This window comes from Anas acuta, chromosome 5 (assembly GCF_963932015.1).
Source record: "Anas acuta chromosome 5, bAnaAcu1.1, whole genome shotgun sequence".
Classification (NCBI taxonomy): Eukaryota; Metazoa; Chordata; class Aves; order Anseriformes; family Anatidae; genus Anas; species Anas acuta.
The window spans coordinates 57,198,619-57,204,618 of record NC_088983.1 but is presented as its reverse complement, the minus strand read 5'-3'; the positions used below and the strand labels follow the sequence as shown (position 1 = coordinate 57,204,618).

The following is a 6,000-nucleotide window of genomic DNA, read 5'->3' as shown; positions in this document are numbered from 1 at the left end:
ATGATTATAGATCTGCTACTACAACGTAGCGTTGTATCTAAAGAAAATGTTACTAACAGAACAGAAATCCCAAGTGATGAGTGGGACTCTTGAGGTGAATGGCTTTAATCAGGGCTCACTTGTATCAGAAAATTGTATATACCATTACACGGATTTATTAACGCTGGGCTATGATTGTGGTGTTAACGACATATTTAAGAGTCATATTAATGATGTAAATAAAACAGATAGAAATGCAAACTTTTGCCCATTTTTCTTAAAGGAGAGACATTCAGATGCCATCAGCCATTGTTTTCTTGTTATAAGTCACCATTTGAAGTGCTTTGGACAAAACAGGTGGAGATCTTCTCAAAGGTAGGAAATTTCTATTTACAAAAGTCTTGTGTATTTTCTAATTACCCTGATGAATTTTATTTTATTTTATTTTGTTTGACTCATTTATGCTTCTCGTTATTTCTTATGAAAGCAGAAAGTGGTAATGATTTTTTGTCATAACCATTATATCTTTCCCTCTCATATGTATGCATTAAAATCAGATCTCTTACACGTGAGTATAATCTCTTTTTTTTTCCTTAAAACACAATATATCTCTGTATGACAAATTATATGGTTGTTTTCCTAATGGGTTTGAATGACTGGTGTAGTCAAGAAAAGAACTCACATCATTGTGTAGTTCTCAGGTTATACAGGAAAAAAAGCATAGCTCAAATCCACTAGGCTTATTCAGATGCAAATGGATAATTGCAAAAACTCATGCCATTTCTATAAATAGTCTAAGAAAACACAAGTAGAGTCCAATAAAAGACATATTACAATCAGTTCAGTTGGCTTCAGCAGGTGCTGAAGGTCCTTGGAAGAACGCATTACGTAGAAGTAAATATATCCCACCCTGCTTTTTTCCACACTTTGTGTTGCTCTGCCATTCTGTTCTGTAGATACAAAAATAAACGTATCTTACGTAGTCTTTTTCTTTTTCTTGTGTGCACAGCACAGAAGCTTCTTGTTTTACCATTTTTATACAGTTAATAATAATATCATAATTTATTACAATAGAAGCATACCGGTTTCTAATTTCTCTCTGTAACTATTGGGAACCAAATTCCCTACAGTAGGAGTGGGACTTCTCTCTGCAAATATATAATTGCGCTACTCATGAATATTTATTTATCCTTCTTGTAACCCTCCTCCTACCCCCAACACACACGTACCTCCAAAGAATGTAGTGACGCCATTAACTTACCACAGTAACATAACAGGTTGTGAAGAGTAGCAACCTTAGGCAATGTGATGTATTTTAACAAATATGCTCACAAACCTCTACTAATAAACCAGTAAAATCTCCACAGGAATTATTTGTAATGACTTTGCATTTGTTCCATTCAGTTCTGGTCACAGTTAGGTAACTTAATCTCAGTCCATTTTACAGGTTAGTAGTGCTGCATTTTTACTAAGGAGCTTCAGACTGTGTTCCTCAAGTACTTGAGATATTAATGTATCACGCCTAACACAATGTTTTCTATTCATTAAAGGTGTACAAAAGGGTAAAACTTATGACACAAGCTTCACTACAAGCCATTTTACTGATTTGAGATGAGATTTCCATAATGATTTATGCATGAAGATACATGCTTGGAATGGCAGTCAGATACCTAGTAAGGTGTGCTTCACACAGCACATTGTACTGGTGCTCTGTATTTTGGTTCATGGGTTGCTTTTGATCTGTACAGTCTGAAATGCTTATCAAAGAATCTACTTCTATTTCCTGTGGAAGAACTGAAAGAGTAACAGGAGGAAGAGTCGGAGCTCTGACTATTCAAAAGCAGCAGCTGCATTACCCATACTAAATGTGTACGGTATGGTAATACCTGATGGGGATGAAATACGTTGAGAAAATTCTGATAGAACTGGGGAATTTTTCCCCATTTTTCATTCTGCACCATTTAGGTACTGATAGCTGCATATTCAATATCCTTAAGTCTTGGGGGGGGGGGACTTGAGTCTGAGAATTGTAGATCTTAGTGCATGAACCTTTGCCATATGGAGCAGCACTGTCACTGGCAACGAGACTCATCCTTCTACAAGGAAATAACTGTGGTAGGATAACAAACATTCAGACCCACTGAATCCCATTTCAGGATAGGCTTTGGGTTTGCAGTCAGCACATGTTGTGTGTGCAGAAAAGAGAACAATTTTTTAGCTTTCATACTTCTGCAACACAAAATTAAAAGAACAATTGTATGTGATGTTTTACACATAGAAATAGTGTTTTTACTCATCTGATAGCTCGTAAATACTTTTGACTTCTAAATGTATATTTCTTTTATGCTGTACTCATGCTGAGATATACAAATTGGCGTACAATATTTGAAGTCTGTTCAACAGGTGACACATATTAGCCTATTGATTAACCCATACAGAATAGTCAATTTATATGAAAAGAAATTAAACTATGATTTTTTAGCTTGGAAAGAATGTAAATGAGGAAGAATATGAAGGAAGTATATAAATTTCACATACAGAACATAAAGTGAGCAAAGTAAAGCTCAATGCCCTTTTTCTCCTTATGCAGTCCATCCCTAATAAATTCTCAAATCCCTGCATGACCAGGGCTAGGGAGGTTAACAGAATAAACAGGGGGGGAAACCTATTTCAGGACTGGGGGCGGGGGAGCAGCAAAAAAAGATGGAAAAAAAAAAGAAAAAAAAAAAAGGGAAGGGAACAGTATTGAAGGGTTACTTCTTGATACCAAAACAGGGAACCAGAAAGGGAGTTGGACCATAATGTATGCAGAACTCTCACTTTCCCTTGAGGGGACCATAGAGCTTAAGTTTGGTATACAGTGGTGATTTTCCCAGAGAACTGACAGTAAGGAGACTAGAAATGTGCTCCACAGTTGTTGAAATCACCCTGAATACTGGCCACTCCCAGGAACAGGACACTGGACTAGATGGATCTTTTGTCTTTGTCAAAATAATTTTACTTTTTTATATAGTAAAATAGAACACAAAAGAATGTATCCCAGAATACTATTAGCATGTCTGAGTGTTTATTTCCTGGAAAGAGTGAACCATAAAAATGTATTATTCATGCAAAAAAAATTGTCAACTTAGCGTGAAGCCATTCTGTTCAAAGGACCTTTAAGTCAGGGCAGCAGACACTCCACTTCTGGAGAAGGAAACTGAATAGAAATCATGTCTTCAGTAAATGCTTTTAAAATTAAAAATGAGTTTCCTTTCCATACAAGCTGGCTGTGAAAGGAGAATACCTGCGGGCAGACATCCATAGCTGGAAGTGGGGGAGCATCCCGTGAGTTTCACAAAATAGCCAGAGGTGGGCTCTGATCCTGTGATAAAGGAGCTCTTGATGAAGGAGAAGCCTTTTAAGAAGATTCTTGTCTAGAGTCATTCAGTAAAAATTAACGGCTCAACAACATACAGTATCTTCTACAGGAAAAAGAGAAAAAGTCTTTTCCTTCTATCTGGACTCTTGTGCTTGTGATACCATAACCCCCCAAACCCATTCAGGCTAGATGTATCTTCGGTCTGAAGTGGCTGCACACTGATGTTTTTGCATGATCTTCACTTTCAGTGTTATCATTCAAACTGTGTTGGGGGGAAGGGGGTCTAGGAGGGAAGGAGTAAAAATGCTTTTAAAATTGAAAAATGCTTGCCAAAAATCAGTGGGAAGGAGTGAGAAAAGTTGCCATGACAACCTCCAGCATTGTACTTCTGAAGAATTGCTTTACACGTTTGACACACTTGCAGTTTTCCCTTTCTGCAGTGATTATGATGTTTCATGCTTCTCCTTACTTTATCTTACATTGTGTAAATACAACAATGCAGGGTGATACACTTTCAGTATAAGAGCCCTTTTGCCTCTGTAGCTGCAACAAATACAGGATTTTAATAATTCTGGACTAAGTACTTACTGATCTTGCAGGCTAGTTTATCTGACATTAATAGAGCTACTTTTTGCCTTTTTCTTGTTATAAAAGTTGTAGAAGGAATATGTCAATGTTTTTTGATCTCAAAGAAGAAAATATTTAGAACAGAACGTTTGGGTTTGGCATAGTAAGTTTAGAAGTTATTCCCTTCAGCATGGAGTGCGTAAGTGGGAGAAAAAGGCACTGTCTTCTTAGGCTGAATAATTATGAGGGAAAGAGGATAATGAAAATGGCGAGTACAAAGGTCTGAGAATGCAGGTCAAACAAGTGTACAGAACAGAGATGGTACTTAATGTTTTGTCCTTGCAAACATGCAGGGGTGCAGTTGAAGATATTCAGGTAGGTCCGAGCAAAAAAATTTTGATGTAACTTCTTTTTCCAGAAAAATATTACATGTTTCAATCATGAGTAATTTTTGCGTTGAATCTATTGAATTCCTTCACTGTTGAAGCTATAAACATCTTTGAAAGTCAAACACCCCTGTTTGTACATTGTGCTCTTTACCCCCACCCCAAAAAAAACCTTTGTTGCTGAGTTCGATTAAAATTAATCCCTTATCGTTCTAAAATTTCCTACATACAACTTTATGCTTTCTGTGAAATGGAAGTGCTAGGATTAAAAACAACAACAATTTTTCCTTTTTTTTTTTTTTTTCTTTTTTTCCCTGAGTAAATTAGATTTCTTCTTAGTATCCTTTTTTGGGCATTAAGCATAGGATTCGTTATTCATGCATCTCTAGTAAGAACCTTGCTCGTTTTTTCTGACTATAAGCATAAGAAATCCCTCTAGGTTCTTACAGGCAGAGGCATGTCTGCAGGACAGGTGGCAACAATTTGCTAATGAAGACAAACCAGAGCCTGTCCTCCAACAGTTGAAACATTGAATGCCTTGTAGTTTATTCTGCTGCTGTGTCCCATTAGCCTAATGGGTGATTGTCATTATGAAGTCGTTAGCAGCTCATTTTGGGTAGCTTCATGGGTAAGAATCATTTGAAGGTAGGTGCCCTTGGTCTCAGTTATAATTTACGTATTCTGTTTTTATGTAAGATCTATGTTAACCAAAGAGCAATAGAACAGGATGCTCATGTCAGAAATTGACAAAAGCTGAAACATTTTTTTTTTTTTTTAATTTATTTGGATTATTTGGTTTATTCATAGCTCCTGTGTAGATAACTGGCTTAATACTGAAATATCAGTTTGATTTTCTTTTTCTTAGAGAATTGTATCTCACCTGCAATACAATAGAGTTATTTACTAGCCCCAAATATATAAAAGTGAATGTATAATAGCTATCTCTACTGTCATATTATTCCTACTAGCTGTCATTAACTTGATTTCTTTGTGAGCTTTACACTGAGATGTTCAACACCATATGGTATTTACTTTAATGAAGGATCGATATGTGAAATAGAGTAGTGAATGTGTTGCATTAATGTGTAAGTAACTCTTCTATCGTCTTTCTCTGGTTATCTGTAGAGACCACAATGTTTTTCTTTTAGTTCAAATAGCCAAAGTTTGATGATTAACTTTCTGGTGGTTTTTACAAATCAAAAGATTCAACTATATTCTTAATTAATCCTCAGAAAAAGGCACAAAATTCTGCTTCCCTTGACAAGATAAAGGCAAACAAATTGACATTTTCCTTGCCATGCATATCAGTCCAGTGAGATCTGTGATCTCCAAGTCTGCCTCTGGTCGCTCACTTTTCTCCTGAATATTTGACTTTGCTGGGAGGCACAGTCCAAACCTCCTGTGACTAGTACATCACACTCTGCAATTCTGATCCGATCTCAGACTGCAGGTTATTCTGCAGTGCTGCCTGGTGCTTCTAGAAGCACAGCTGGTGTTATCAGAGCTGTTATTACTGGAAGGAAGTTAGCCTGGCGTAAGGCTTGGCCCTATCATCTCTCCTTGGAAATTACCAAATGGTACAAGTGTAACCTTCATATGTAGTTTGTTTTCTATCTGGTGGTCTTTGTTTTTGAACTAGTGATTATTAGAATTAAAAGGAGAATAATCTAGTAGGAGAAAGTGACATTTGATTTTGAGTTGCTATAT

At 36.5% G+C, this 6,000-nt stretch overlaps 1 long non-coding RNA gene across 1 annotated transcript in view; it reads left to right on the top strand.

Annotated features, from left to right (window-relative positions):
- Window positions 1–257: 257 nt before the first annotated feature.
- Window positions 258–6,000, top strand: part of LOC137857881 (uncharacterized) — a 182,097-nt gene continuing 176,354 nt past the window's right edge. Inside the window, exon 1 of the long non-coding RNA XR_011097340.1 lies at window positions 258–354. This is a non-coding gene — a long non-coding RNA (uncharacterized lncRNA). The remainder of the gene's footprint in view (window positions 355–6,000) is intronic.